General features: G+C 43.7%; 1 protein-coding gene and 1 pseudogene across 2 annotated transcripts in view; both read right to left on the bottom strand.

The window, feature by feature from the left end:
• Nucleotides 1-16,176, bottom strand: part of LOC311628739 (GTPase IMAP family member 7-like) — a 322,213-nt gene that overhangs the window by 198,193 nt on the left and 107,844 nt on the right. The gene's annotated exons all lie outside the window — the stretch shown is intronic.
• On the bottom strand, nucleotides 6,819-9,014 carry LOC311628870 (GTPase IMAP family member 2-like; annotated as a pseudogene). Its single transcript has 3 exons — nucleotides 8,978-9,014; nucleotides 6,991-7,776; nucleotides 6,819-6,872 (listed from the first exon to the last, which is right to left on the bottom strand). The product of its transcript is annotated as a GTPase IMAP family member 2-like (transcript).

The following is a 16,176-nucleotide window of genomic DNA, read 5'->3' as shown; positions in this document are numbered from 1 at the left end:
AAGATACTCACTTCAGATTGAAAGACACACACAAACTTAAAGTAAACAGATGAAAAAAAAAATTTATGCAAATGGAAATTTTAAAAAGCTGGAGTAGTAATACCTACAAAGTCTATAACAAAGGCTATTATAAGAGACAAAGAAAGATCCAACAATTCCATTTCTGGATTTTACCCAAAGACACCCAAAACACTAATTTGAAAAGACATATGCATTCCTATGTTCATTGGGGCATTATTTATAATAGCCACAATATGAAAGCAATTTAAGTGTCCATGGATAGACAAATGGATAAAGAAGAGATGGTACATATATACAATGGAATATTACTCAGCAATCCTATATCATAAAAGGGTAATATGCTAATTAGATAGGCTGGAAATAGTTCCAGACCTCCTTCCTTCCTTCTAAAGCCAGGTCTACAGACACTCACAAACCCGCCCAAGGCTGCAAGGGAGGGAGGGAGGGAAGGAGGGATGGCCCCAGGCCCAGGCAGCCACCCATTGTTAGGGGTGATCAGGAAGTGAGGCAGAATATTTAGGGGCAATCAGGCAGGCAGGCAGGTGATCTGTTAGGAGCCAGGGGTCCCAGATTGTGAGAGGGTACAGACCAGGCAGAGGGGACAGGTCCCTCCTTATTCCCCCCACTCCCCGTGCACAAATTTCATGCAAAATTTCATTATTAGTAAAATAATAATGAAATTTTGCCATCTACAACAACATGGATTAACCTAGAGGGTACTGTGCTAAGTAAAATAAGTCAGACAGAGAAAAACAAATGCCATACTATATCATGTATATACAGATTCTAAAAAAAAAACAAACCCAAAACACCAGTAAACAAACAAAACTGAAACAAACTCATAGATTCATAGAACATTTTGATGGTTGCCAGATGGTAAACAGTCAAGGGAAATGAGCAAAAAACTGGAAGAGATTAAGATATGCAAATTGCCAGCTATAAAAACAGTCACAGGGATGTACAGTACGTCATATAGTGAATAGAGTCAATAATATTGTAATAGCCCGGTAGGCATGGCCCAGTGGTTAAGGGTCTGCCCATGAACCAGGAGGTTACAGTTTGATTCCCACTTAGGGCACATACCCAGGTTGCAGGCTTGATCCCTGGGGGCATGCAGGAGGCAGCCAACTGATGTTTCTTTCTCATTGGTATTCCTATAATCAATTAAAAAATGTTTAAGGTTGAAATTTTAAAATAATAATTCTATTATAATAACTTCTATGGTGTCAGACCTATTAGAATTATCTTTTCATCATTTCATAAACTATATAAATGTCTAATCACTGTGTTATAAACCTAATATAATATTACATGTCAACTATAGTTGAAAAATAACAATTATTTTTAAAAAATAAAATAAAATGCTCCCTGAACAAAAATGAAATTGTCATAGGAATTCAGGTTTATTCTAATCTTGATATTATACCCATTGGTGTGTCTGATGAGTCATGCACCATGGCCAAAAATTTAGTTATGACTATTGAGTTTAATATTTAGTTGAGTTATTTCACAACAACCCCCCCCCCAATATTATTTTTTTCCAGTCATTTTTGCTTTATTACTTCTCCATATGCACATTAGAATCAACTTGCCTAGTTCCAAAAGAAATCCTCTGTGGGTGATTCTAGCAGACATCCTACTTAAGTATCACTGTTTCTATCGTAATATTATTCAACAGCAGCAACCACAGGATTCCTAAAGTCTTCCCATTTGTATCTATGTGCTTTTGAGAGCAGGTCCTCTCTCGCCAACCTGTCCTCCTTTAAAGTATAAAGTACAGATGGTTGACAATTCTTCAGACACACAAGGAGCTTCCAATTTTGTCACAGACGCACGCAAGGAAGTCTAACCCGGATTCCAACAACTTCTGTGCAGGCCCGGGTGTCAGCATCATGTCACAGCCTTAAATATGCCTCAGCTCCAGCTCCCTCTGAGCCCTCTGGGTACCCCATTCCATGCCAACTCCTAGATCAGCCTAGCCCCCTGCTCTTCCTCCAAACCAGGCCAGCCCCATGAAGATTTCCCACTCACACCACCCTGTGAGCTATGGGCTCTTCCCTGCTGCCAGCTCCTCCTGGAGCTGGGGAGAGGGGACCAGGATCCCCTGGAGCTGGGGAGAGGGGACCAGGCCACATCCTGAGCCCTCCACTTTGGCCTCCGCCCAATCTTTCACTGCCCAACTGACTGAGAAAAAGACCAGGATCCCCTGGAGCTAGGGAGAATCTTTCAACCACCCCACCCAAAATAAAGGCTTGAGGCACTGGCACATGCCAGGCACAGCTCCCTTCCCATCCAGCCAGTCCTATGGGAATCAGGAAGGGGGAGAGAATGGCATCCTGCGAAACAGAATGGGGCTTTAGAGATTGGTCTGGGGGACTCAGAGAGATAGAGATCCTGCACTGAGTGGCCACCTGGGCTGTCAAGCCCCCTCCCCCCCACCTGCTGTCCCCTGGGAGTTGGCACCCTACAGAGCAGGGCTGGGAGGGGCTGGCCTGGACTTGAGGACATGCTTTCCAGTGGGAGGGAGAAGAGCTGACAGAAGGGGGAGAGGAGATGGGGTCTGATCTTCAGCATCACAACTTCCCAGAAACAGCTGGGGCCATTCTTGGGGGGTTCTGTCTTCAGCAGATAATCAGGTGGCTGGAGACAGCAGAGCGTGAAAACACACACACACACACACACACACACACACACTCGCACACGCACACTCATACCTACTCAGACTGCACACACACTGGGGTGAACACATCCATAGCACAGGCTCCTGGTGATCCACTCAACCCTGGAAAACCCCAGAGGGGCCCCTTTGCCCAGCTGGACGCCAGGAAACTGCTTGCTAAAGCCCAACCACTCCCTTTCTGCTGCTTTTTCCTGCAGCTCAGCTCAGCTAGATCACCTCCCTCTCCCTCAGCCTGGTCTCAGTGCTCAGCTCCTCCTGGCCTCCCTGCTCAGCTGGCTTCCAATCCCTGGGGAGTTTAGGTGAGGCAATCCCAGCCCCAGCCCTTTCCCACAGACCTGCTCACAGGACCCTTCTCCAGGGGAATTCCATCCTGCTGCCCCTCACAGCCTCTGCAGCCTCACCCCTCAGAACTTACTGGGAGGGAGGGAGGGAACAAGGGAGGGAGGGAGGGAGGGAAGGAAAGAACAACAATGACATAGAGAATGTGACTCCATGCCCAGATCTGTGTAGATCAGTGGATAGAGCTTCGGCTTGGGGACTGAAAGGTCCCGGGTTCGATTCTGGTCAAGGGCATGTACCTTGGTTGTGGGCACATCTTCAGTAGGGGGTGTGCAAGAGGCAGCTGATCAATGACTCTCTCTCATCGATGTTTCTAACTATCTCTCTCCCTTCCTCTCTGTACAAAATCAATAAAATATATTTAAAAAAAAGAGAGAGAGAGAGAGAGAGAATGTGACTCCAGGAAGGTGGCAAGAGTGGATGCCACCTGAGTCCCTGTTTGATGCCCAGTCAGTCTGCCTTTTTCACTCTACCTTCACCCACAATGCAGTCCTTCCTGGGGTGGAGGGGCTTCACCAAACCCCACATGGCTGGCTGAGTGGCCACTGGTGGAGAGGGAGGTCTTGAGAGGCTGAGGGGATGTCCCCAGGCTCAGCTGCAGCAACAGAAGCTCAACAGGCAGCAGGGACTGGGGTTCTGTCCTGCAGTCTGAAGGCCTGGGAAAAGGCTGAGTTTACAACATTACTTCATAGATTCAGGAATTCTTTAATACATACAATATTCTCTGAGCAGTGTCTTATATCTCACTTTTCTTATAGCTCTAAAGAAAACTACTTGGGGAAGGTTGGAAGATAGGACATGCACTGAGAAAAGAGTAGGGAGAAGAGGAGCCATGATTGACATTTCCAGGAACCCCAGATTCACCCCAAATGCCCACTGTGAGACATTACACTTCCTGTGGGAGTCCCAAGTGGAGAATCTTATATGGAGGAACTGAAGAAAAATAAGAGGGAGAAGAGGAATCTGTAATGAAACAAATTTCTTGAGTAATCAGTTTGGGAGGGAAGAGAGGAATTTCAACTCTGGTGCTACTCCCATATGGTCACGTGAGCACACAAGGCCCAGCTGCATTCCCTGGCACTTGGAACTCCTTAGACAATTGAGATTAAAAGTATTTTTAAAATCTAATCTAATAAGTCCTTTTGTTTGTTTTGTATGTGTCCCTAATTTCAGACAATGAAAGGACATTATTTATGTCCTCTTCCTGTTTGCCATGCACAATAATAAACTCAAAATGGATAAAAGACTAAAATGTAAGGCATGAAACCATAAAAATTTTAACAGAGAATATAGGCAGTAAAATCTCAGACATTTCCCGTAGCAAAATGTTTATGTATACATCTCCTAGGATAAAGGAAATTAGGGAGAAAATAAACAAATGTGACTACATAAAAGTAAAAAGCTTCTGCACAGCAAAATAAACCACCATAAAAATGAAAGGAAACAACTGTATGGGAGAACATATTTGCCAGTGATTTATCTGATAAGGGGTTAATATCTAAAATATATAAAGTACTCATACAACCCAACAAAAGAAAGACAAATTAAAAAATGGGCAGAAGACTTAAATAGACATTTCTTCAAAGAGGACATACAAATGGCCAAGAGACATATAAAAAATGCTCAAAGTTATTAATTGTCAGAGAAATGCAAATTAAAATCACACTTGTCAGAATAGCTATAGTAAAAAAAATTAACAAACAACAGTGTTGGCAAGGATGTGGAGAAATGGGAACAGTAGCTCGCTTCTCGTGGGAATGCAGATTGGTGAAGCCACTATGGAAAAACAGTATGGGACTTCTTAAGAAAATTAAAAATGGAACTTCCTCTTCCCTTAGCAATACCACTTTTGGAAATATATCCTAAAAACTCCAAAACACCAATCAGAAAAAAATATATGGGTCCCTATGTTCAGAGCAATATTATTTACAATAGCTAAGACTTGGAAACAGCCTAAGTCCCCAATCAGTAGATGAATGGATAAAAAAGCTGTGGGACATTTACACTGTGGCAGTCTATACAGCTATAAAAAAGAAGGTTTTTTTACCCTTTGGGACAGCATGGATGGACCTGGAAAATATTATGTTAAGTGAAATAAGCCAAACTGAAAAAGACAAATATTATATAATCTCACTTATTTGTGGAATCTAATGAACAAAATGAATTGACCAACAAAATAAGACCTGAAACATGGAGGCATGGAACAAACTGACACTTCAGTGTGGGGTTGGGGATGAAAAGCGATAAACCAAAGAATCCATATACTTATATGTATTGACACAGGCAATGGGTAGTGAAGACATGGGTGGGTAGGGGCTTGAAGGAGGGGAATGAGGTGGGGGGGGGTGGGAGATATCTATAATAGTATCAAAAATAAAAATAAAAATATGGAAGTAATAAATAAAACTGTTGAATGGAGAAGAGACCACCCAAGAGGAAGAGACCCCTACCCGGGAAACAACTCCAACTAGCCAATTGCAGAGTCAAATAACAAATTTTATTACAGATTCGAATCTGGGCTGCCGCCGCCAGGATGGAGCAGGCGACAAACAGCAGCAAGCAGTTACAAATCCAGCTTTTTATGCACATTTCAAATAAGGGGGTGGAGGTCGTTTCTATATCGCTTAACCTTGTGGTTGCATGCATCGGCCAGATGGCCTAATCTCCCTTCTTGGTTCGTTCTGTTCTTTTAGCCTTGACTAACCCAGACTGTTGATTTGGCCTTCAGGTCCAGGAGGGGGAGGGAGGAGTAACTTTCTACCCTCCAGGCAAGGTCAGTAATTTTCCACTCCTCAGCAAGTAATCGAAGGTCAAAGTCAGATAGCAAGGCTAAAATTCAAACAGCAGTTTTTACCAAAGTATGGTTGCCACTATATTTCAAAAACTATTCGTATAATCAAAAGGAAGACATAATAATGTAATAAGTGCAGTTTGGGCCTTTAAAAGTTGATAGTATTCAGTTTTATGTGTCTTTGAAACTCTTCTGAAGCCACAGGGTTCCTGTGGAAGGAAGTTTTAGTTGCTGCTCAGCTGCAGGTTCCTTTCTTGCCAGGCTACCTGCATGCTTAGACCTGCACTGTGGGTCCTGCCTGAGTTGGAGCCAGGCAAGTAGCAGCAGAACAGGACTGAATTCTCTCCAAGGAGAAGCCAAGGGAGACAAATTAAAAAAAGGGCTGAATACCTTGTCTCTGGTCAAAGGATTTAGATGATGAGCTGGCCTGGTCCTCAATCCAAAGGTGTTCATGTTTCAGCAGAAAATCCCCCATCCCATCCCAAAGCCTTCAGAATATCTCCCCTGGGTCTTATGTGATTAATTGTTTTGTGTGTAGAAATCAACATTCTTATGACTGATGCGAGATGTGTGAGTGTATCTGTGTGTAGACAGTGGGCATAATTGGTGTCATTGTTGAAAGAACAGAATTAAAGACATGGGATCTCAGGAGCTTTACAGCTTACTTATAGTAGTTATTTTATTACATTCAGTAGCAACCATAGTATTTTAAAAAAGAAAAGGAGTTTCTAGGAACATAAATCTGCTTTAGATATTTTCAAACAGAGGAAATTTAATGTTTACAGCTTTCAAAAGGTTTTGGCATTATATGTCAAAACAAACAGTAACTAAATAATTTGGCTTATTAATAAATTGAGCGATGTTAAGATTTAACACTTTGCGGAATCTCAGATATTTACTGGTGTCAGGCACTGCAATACACAGAGGAGGCCCTGTGATTCACCACTGAATTCCAATGATGAATAATTACTGATCCATCACTGTCATCTAGGAGTCTTGCATTCCACAACAATGGTTGTTCTGGGAATTATCAATAATTTTCTGAGGATAATGGACAATAAGCTTCAGAACAAATTGCACATATAATACAATAGAATAAGCAGTAAAAAAATTTGCATATTCTGAGCAATACACAAAATATCAGAATTAGCAATCTGACAGATAACCAAATACAAATTAGGACTATTTTTAGACAATTTTCTTTGGCAATGGTTGTGAGAGGTCTCTGAATTTCCATGTACTTTTTAAGACTCCCTTTGAAATCCTTTAATCTTTCCTCTGACCGCTCATATCCACATTCTGATTCTGTCACTAAGCTGTAAAGCTCATTGGTATAGTGGTCACCTTTCTCCATCATCAGGCCCTCTATCGAGACCATTAGCTCCTTCACTTGGTCATCCCGATTACTCCCTTTTGCTCTGTTATTAAAGCCATATGCTTTCCCCCCACACACTGCCACAAGCTTGCCAAGAGCTTTATTTTCTGAGTCTTAGATGTAATCCATCAAAGATTCTCCACCAAGGTCTTCCTTGTGGCTGAAGAGGACAATTGTGTGTCTCATGGCATCCACTCCAAAGATTTCCTTGACCCTCTGCAACCTGCTGGTCTCGGGTGGTGAATCGGCCCAGCTGCGTCACCAGGAATAGCACTTGGGGTCCTGGGCCTGACATCAGGTACAGTAGCACTGTGTGCTTCTGTGTAGAGGAGATCAGAGTGATCCTTCCCAGAAAACATATCTGGCGTGTTTATAATGATCATCTCTCTCTTACCCCAGCTTCCTCGACTTTCACTGCAGGTCTTGGTGAGGGTCTGGGCACACAGCTGGGACACAAAGGCTCGCTTCCCCAGGATGCTGTTCCCTGTGGCACTTTTACTGGTTCCTGTTTTGCCGACCAGGATGATTCTCAGCTCTAATTCTCTGTTGGGTTGGTTCTTCATATATGGTCTTGTTGAGGGCAAGTTTATGGTGTTATTATTGTACTGATCATGACAATGAAATATTTTTAATGATCAGTTAGTCTCACATTGTGGGAAAATATACTCTCACAATATATTGCATTTGTGAAATAGAAGCTAACTAACTCCTTATCAAATAAAATAAATTAATCATGAGAATTTTTATTTTCATTGTTATAAATTTAATTTTTTTCTATCGCCATTTATCCCCTCTATAGGTTTTCTAGGACTATACCATATTGCCATGTTGGATCTTAGACAAATATACTAGAGGAGGGGGGTGCAAGATGGATTCAGAAACACATTTTGTCATGCAAGTCTTGCCTGAATCTCTCTGTTCTGGCCCCTTTGAAAGACTGAGGATCAGAGAAGTGGTGCCAAACTGTGGGTCCAACCTCCAGGGGGGTTAAGTACCCTGACTCTCACTCTGTTCCAAAGCCAGAGAAAGCTCCTCTGCTCTCCACTGGGCAGAGGTGTGGTCATGACCACCACTGAAATGGCTGGACCACGGAAATAGGGGATGAGCAGTGTAAAAGGATTTTCTAATGCAGGAGTGGGGAACCTTTTCTCTGCCCAGGGCCATTTGGATATTTAAGCATCATTATCAGGCCATACAAAATTACCAACTTAAAAATTAGCCTGCTATATTTGGTCAAACATTTAATTAACTCACCCCTAATGCCTTGGCAGAACCAGACCACATAATTTTGAGAGCCTTATATGGCCCACCCCCGCTCTAATGAATAAACAGCTCATCTACACTAATAAAAGAGAAAGATGAAAATTTATCGTACCTTCACAACGCCCACCAGCCAATCAGGAGTGAGTATGCAAATTAACCCAACAAAGATGGTGGGTTAATTTGCACACACAGGTGAAGATTGTCCGGGGCAGGACACTTGCATTGTCGCCATAGCAACAATGCAGGCATTCTGCACTACCCAGCCACTCAGGGCCTCTGGACAGCTCGGGAAGGTGGAAAGGCGGCCCTGGCACAAAGGCAGAAAGGTGGCTCTGGGCCAAGCAAAGGCTGTGCGGGCAGCCAGAGGAAGGAAGGCCCATTCTTGCATGAATCTTGCATCAGGCCTCAAGTAGCTTATATTCTGCTTAGAGAGGACAGCATAATTTTTACAGGAAGTAGGCACAGAATATGGAAGAACAGGCACATGTACTGGAATTCACTTTCTTACCCAAGTAGCTGCATTCATTTTGGTCCATTGCAGCTCCTGAGGGACAGAGAGACAGGAGACCAATAAAACAGCAACAACAACCTGTTAGTTTTAGTTCCGAATCATGAAAGACCCTTATATTCCTAGAGCACGTTCTACAGCCATGCTTCATTTGTTTATACAAAGCTGACAGGGTGAATGGAAAGAGAATTACTCAGTATTTTATAGAGAAATCAGGTCATTTGCCTGAAGTCCCCCAGGGAGTATCTTGTTTGAATCTGGCAGCATATCCAAAGTGACGAGGCACAGAAAACTCAGCTACACATTAATGCCCAAACTCTTCTCAGTGCGCACAATATATTGGCTTTGTGCTAAGGAATCCCTCTTTGCCAGTAATGTGTAAACTAAGTTACATGAAGCTTACAGGTCCTGTAAATTGGCTTCCCTTCAACCAAAGGTAGTCATTCTAAACCATTTTCCTTAAAATAGGATGAATTTGTTGTTAAAAAAATTTTTTTTTTCCAAACTCAGCTTGGAAACTGCAGGACTTTACCCAAATGTGGGCTTACCTGACTGACTGATAAAAGACACAGATGGCTCCCCGTTCAAACTTGTGCATTGGCAGTTCAGCTCCAAGAGTAAAGGAAAACAAAACAAAAACCTGCTTCTGCCTTCTATGTCATTTCTGCGGAGCTTCTCCACTGCAGAAGTGCCCCACCTGTCTGTCTGAAATTCTCACGCCACAGAAGCAGAATGAACAGTTCAAATGGGAAATGTAAGCAGGAGTTATTTGCTATCATGTGGCCCAACTGTCCTTTCTTGTCAATAGAGAAAACAATTTTAACTGGAAAGAAAGGCAGAGACCCCAGGGAAGTTGTTCCATTTTATTCCTTGCCCCTGGGGCTTTGTCTTCACACTCACAAGCCTCCTAAATGCCTGAGAAAGAATTCAACCTCATTCACACCTGGTAGCAGTGATTGTTGCAAAGGCAGCCACTTGGAGGAGGAGAGACAGCATGGGTCAGGGGACATCTGTTTGAGGGGATAGTACAGAGGGAGACAGGGACAGATGGGGAAGCCTGAGGAAAGCTGTTAGAGTCAGATGGAGAGTAACAGACACTAACCACCTAGCACTGTGAGCTCACTCACTGGTGGAGTCCCTGGCACCCCTGCTTTTCTTTCCCATCCAGCTCTGTCATTTCAGGAAACACACCTCTCAGGGACAACGATGTAGGTAGTATCTCCAATAATAATGTGCAGTGTCTGCATTCAGGATGATCAATTCACAGAAATAAGTTAAAATTCTTCAAATGTTCGCTTTCCTTGCTTACGTGACAATCATCAAAGCAAGGAACACTGCCTTTGAATTCCCAGACTAGTAGTGAGGCTTGTTGCTCTCTGTCCCCAGCCATCCATGAGGTATGTAAGGTTTGAGGCGCAGGAAACTGACCACCAAGGAGTTTTAAAGTAAAGTTTATTTCCCAGTAATGAGCGGGACTCATTATGGATGTAGAGAAATCAGAATTAAAGGAGTTGGGAGGGGAGATGGACCCAGCCGGGCTGCCACCTGGACTTGGAGGATCAGCAGCACGTGGCTGGTCTGGGGGTCTTTTTAAGGGAGGAACAGGAGAGGGTTGGACCCAGGGCAGAACAGGAAGGGGTGGGCTCCAGGACACTTTGGCAGGTGCTGATTGATGGCTCAATGTCTTGGAGGTGTCTCTGTGACAGGTGCCAGTAATGTCATAACTCTGCCCACCAGTTGGGAGGAGGGAGAACCTTATAAGGTATAATCATGGGGCTCTGACCTCACAGTCAGGGGGCCTGGGACATCAGGGGAACCGTGGACATGGGTGAACACAACTTTTGTTACACACTGTTATCACCCTGTTTTGAATTCTTCCTTGGTTCTTCACTGGGCAGCCTCTTTAAGTGTGCTTAAAGTACAAAACAATATGGCCAACTCCTGCTTAATGTCAGTACTCTATTTCTAAAACTACAACCATCTGTCCAAGAACTAACAGGGAACTATTTCCTAACTTTCATATGTAAAACTAAAATAATGCAATATACATCAAACCCAAAGCTCATCAATTTCTTACATTATATATAAAATTTATGAAGCACCCATTCAATTTTGCTTTAAATACAGGATATTTAAAACAATGTTTTTCTGAATACCAAAAAATACTTTTGGTTTATAAAAAAAAGTTCTGTTCGAATGGCTAGTATCAAAAATTCATGTTGCAACAGCATGGAGACTACAGTCAAATACTGTGGTGTGTACTTGAAATTTGCTAAGACAGCAGGTCTAAAGAGTTCTCACACATACAAATAAGATAATTATGTGAGTTGATGGGAGTGCCAATTAACATGATGTTAATAATCATAAAATACATGTACATCAAACTATTGCATTATGCACTCTAAATAAATAATTTTGTTTGCCAATTATACCTCAATAGAGCTGGAGGGAAAATAAAAAAACAGCAAGTGAGGCTGGGGAACAACCAAAACATTGCTGATGACTGTAAAATATTAGACCATTTAGGGAGAATGTCTGGCAGTTTCTATGTCCTTTATTAGAATCCTAGAAGCCTTCCTTCCCTCTGCTGCCTCACCAGGCTTCCTTCTGGCACCTGGGACTCGGGCTTCACTCGCAGCCCTGGCTATGTCTGGAAGGACATCTGTTCTAATTAGCATATTATGCTTTTATTATTAAAGATTTGGTCTTTCTCCATGTAGAGTACGTACATTTCTTGCCAAGTTTATTCCTGAGAATCTAACTTTTTGTGTTGCCATTCCAAATCAGAATTTTTCCTTGAAAAGGAGTTTTCTAAAGAGTTTTTATTTTGTATGAAGGAATACATTTTTTTAATACATTAATTTTAAAACCATCCAATTTACTTATTTTAGCATTTCTATAAAATAGTGTTTTATTTCCTTTTGATTATCTTGGAAATTTTAGGTTGATCATAGACATGGTTGCAAATAATGATACTTGATTCCCATATTTCCAAATATGTACCTCTTATTGCTTTTTTTGTTTGTTTGTTTAATAACATTGGTTGTTACCTTTTATTTATTTTATTTTTATATATGTTTTTATTGGAGAGAGAGAGAGAGAGAGAGAGAGAGAGAGAGAGAGAGAGAGAGAGAGAGAGGAAAGGACAGGGAAAGAGAGCAATATCAATGGAAATCCAGCGACCTGTTATTAGTACATGGTCAACCAATGGAGCCACTCTGGCTGGGCTGGTTGTTATCTTACAAAAAGTGAGATAATGTGCGTTTATTTTCCTTTTAGGGAATCTAAAAATCTTATCATTAACAGTGATGCTGGTTATGGGCATTTAAATTCATTTATTTTAAAATCTGTGTAGTACACTTTGTTTAGCCCTGGGGGCTCAGGGCAAGTGATTCTCACTGTTTCCCTCACTACCCACTCGCTGTGACCCTCAGCACCACCATCACTGTCCTGTTTCAGTGATGGGTGAGCCCAGAAGTAGGGTAGCCTGTGTAAGATCACCCGGCAGTGAGTGGCTGTGATTGGGCCATGGCCTCTCAGACTCCTGGAGTCCCCTTACCTGGGGGGAATTGCGAGTGCGGACCCAGGAAGTTGCTCTGAGGCCTCAGGAAGACGCCTGTGGGCCCATGGGAAGCCAGGTGGAAGCTGTTACACAGGAGCCCTCTGCCGGTCCAGTGTTTCAGGACATTTAGCCTTCCAGAACCAAGGAGAAGGGGGTTGTTGAGCATCCCGTGGCCCCTGTAGATGGGGACAAGTCCTCTGGATGGGTGGGAAAACTGCTGTAAACAGTATCTGGAGACCAGGGAGCTGCCCCTTGCTGTGTGTTCCCTTACTGTCAGAACTTGCCAGCTGCCAGGCACCTCCCATTTCGTTTGCCACTTGTTCAAATAAGCAATATGTGGAGGAAGAGGCTATAGAGGCAGTGACGGACCCCCTTCCCTCATCAGAAACAGCCCCTGTGACACAGGAAAGTTCCCGTGGGGCACCCCCTCCCCAAAACCTCCTCAGCACTCATCCCAGGAGCACCTGCCTAACCATACCCCCCACAGCCCTTCTTCAGGCTCTGCTTCTAGAATGTTCCTGCTCTAGGGACAGACAGACACTGCTGGTCCACAGAGGGCCTGGAAGACCAACTCTAAGGACATGACTTTGATGGGCTCCCCAGCCGCAGGTGCTGGCTGCCCCCTCTCTGCCATCAGACAGAGCAGCCTATGGGGCTCATAAGGACTGGAACCTTATGTGTGGGCAACCGGGTAAAGGGCTGTCGTTCCTCTATTTGTCAGCTGACCGCACATTTAAGGCTGGAGCAGTGAGCATAGAACAATTACCTTGCAAAGCGAGATGGGAACACAATATGGGCTTAGGCTACTACATTCTGTTGGTCAATTTTAATAGTTTTATTTGGTATATTTGCAAATCAAGGAAGCTCTTCTTATAGGTGCGGTTTTATACTGATCATTAAATAAGAAATTGATTTATAGGATCAAACCACCGGATTTACGTAAGTGAGGTCAGAGGGCCTAACCTTGAACTCAGGAGGAAGAAGTCCTCTCAGCCACAGCCTGAAAGAACACTTTACTAGATAGAATTGTGGATTTGCAGCTGTTTTATAAAGAAGAATAGAAGTCTGGTGCATCAAATTCATGCATGGAGTTGGGGGGAGTCCCTCAGCCCAGACTGCACCCTCTCCAATCTGGGACATCCCTCTCACAATCCAGGACTGCTAGCTCCAAAGTGCTGTCCTGCCTGCCTGCCTGCCTGATTGCCCCTAATCTCTTCTGCCTGCCAGCCTGTTCAATGCCTAACTGCTGCCCTGTTGGCCAGATTTCCCCTTACTACCCTCCCCTGCTGGCCCAGTCAACACAAACTGCCCTCCCTTGCCAGCCTGGTCACCCCTAATTGCCCTTGCCTGGAGGCTTGGTTCCCCCTAAGTACCCCATCCCAGCAGGACTGATCACCCCTGTCCTCCCCTGATGGCCTGTTCACCCCCACCCACTGCCCTTCTCTGCAGTCCTAGCTCCCCTCAACTGCCCTCCCCTGCAGGCCTGGTTTCCCCCAAGTGCCCTCCCCTGCCAGACTGGTGCTTCCCAACTGCCCTCTCCCACAGGCATGGTTCTTCCTATATGCCCTCCCTTGCTGTCCTGGTCCTCTCCAACTTCCCTCCCCTGCATACCTGGTTGCCCACAATTGCCCTTTCTTACAGGCCTGGTCCTTCCCAACTGCCCTCCCCTGAAGGCTTGGTACTCCTGGCCCCCTCACCAGCTACTCTCCCTTGCAGGCTTGGTCCTCTCCAACTGCCTTCTCCTTCATACCTGGTTGCCCACAGCTGCCCTCCCCTGCAGGCCTGGTTCACCCCAATTGCCCTCTCCTGCAGGCCTGGTTACCCACAACTATGCTCCCTTGCACCTATCCTTCTCCTATCCTTCTCTATAAGCCTGGTCTCCCACAATTGTCCTCCTCTGCCAGCCTGGTCATCAAAACTGCCCTTTCTTTGCTGGCCTAGCACCCCTAACTGCTGACCTCATTGCCCACAACTGCCTTCCTCTGTAGGCCTTTTTGTTGCAACCATTTTTGACCATTTGGGGGCGGCCATCTTGTATTAGGATGGGGGCAAAGATGAAAAGGTCAGAATCAAAGGAAAACTCATTAAATCTCTCTAAAAATATATGCTTCATTTTTTTTTTCTTTTGAGAGTCAAATTATTTATTTATTTATTTATTTATTTATTTTAAAAAAAATCTTTATTGCTCAGATTATTACAATTGTTTCTCCTCCCCCCCCCCCCCCCCATAGCTCCCTTCCACTCGGTTCCTGCCCCACCCTCTCCCCTTACCTCCCTCCTGCCATTGTCCTCATCCATAGGTGTACGATTTTAATCCAGTCTCTTCTTGCACCCCCACATCCCTTTCCCCCTGATAATTATTAATCCACTTCCTTTCTTTGCCCCTGATTCTACAATATTATATTCACCAATTTATTCTGTTCCTCAGATTTTTAATTCACTTTCTTTTTAGATTCACTTGTTGATATACATGAAATGCTGAAAGGTATTACTAAGAAGAGAAGAAGAAGACAAAAGAAAAAATTATGATCAACAAATATATATATATATATATATATATATATATATATATATATATATATATATATATATAAACTATATATAAACATGCTTCAAATTGTTGAGAGCACATTTTGAAAATCAGATTGGGGATGTCATAGTTTTAGTAGTGAAAATGGCACTAGGTTTAGACCCCAGTTCAGCAACTTGAGCTCTGTCTTAGAAAGAATTCAAAACCAAGACTGAAATTATAAGGAAAAAGTTTATTTAGGGAGACATATAAGTAGAAGAAATGAAGTGAGCCGTAGGAGAAATGGGCTCAGGATACAAGTTACACAGACAAAAGGCACATCCTCATAGAGGCAAAAGTAGGACCTCAGAGCCTAGAGATGAGCCTTGAGAGACGAAAGAAGGGAATGGGAAAGGGAATAGGCATGGTGTGCTCTGTGGAGAGAGTCATAGTGGGTCCTCCATCCTGAGGGCTTTTATCTGAGGCTTCAGGGGAGGATCTCAATAGAATCTTCATCAGCTTTCCAGGCGTGTCTCCTCAGGGTCCTGATCTCATCTGGTTGTTGGTACCTGGCAGAGGGTCATTAGTCAATGCAGCTGGTTCTAACATCAGCCATGGCTCACTTGTCTGGTTTTGCTGCTTTGCTGGGCCTGGAGCTGAAACACAGCTTAGGTTTAGGTGTCATCTCCAGGGGTTAGTGCTTAAGGGAGTGGTCATGCAAGGGCTTGTGGTTTTTCCCATTGCTAGGCACCCAGGGCTCTCTGCCTAGGGGACGTTTTGCTCTATGTCCATCATTCCTGCTCTGTTCATGCCTATCCAACTGTCTACTACATCCCCCCCCCCCATCAAGGAATCTTGGCTCTGAATTATTTTAGGGAATAGTGGCATAAGGGTCCCTCCTGTAGCTGCTTCTTGCTGAAGAGGAATGACATTTTCCTTCAGAGCCAAGAGATCATTGCTCTTGATCAGAGGGAGATGAAGTCTGGAAACAGAAGGAGGTTACAACGGTGTCTAGTGTCAGCAAGGGATGGTATGTCTGGAGTACAAGTAGGTCTCATAACCTGGTGGAGAAAAATTGTATTATGAATCTTAATATTATTGGGGCGAAAGCCAGAATGGCAAGAATTT

The sequence above is a fragment of the Pipistrellus hanaki genome (assembly GCF_964339955.1).
Source record: "Pipistrellus hanaki genome assembly, chromosome: 10".
Classification (NCBI taxonomy): Eukaryota; Metazoa; Chordata; class Mammalia; order Chiroptera; family Vespertilionidae; genus Pipistrellus; species Pipistrellus hanaki.
Note: the sequence above shows the minus strand (reverse complement) of the source record. Positions and strands in the feature narration are given on the sequence as shown.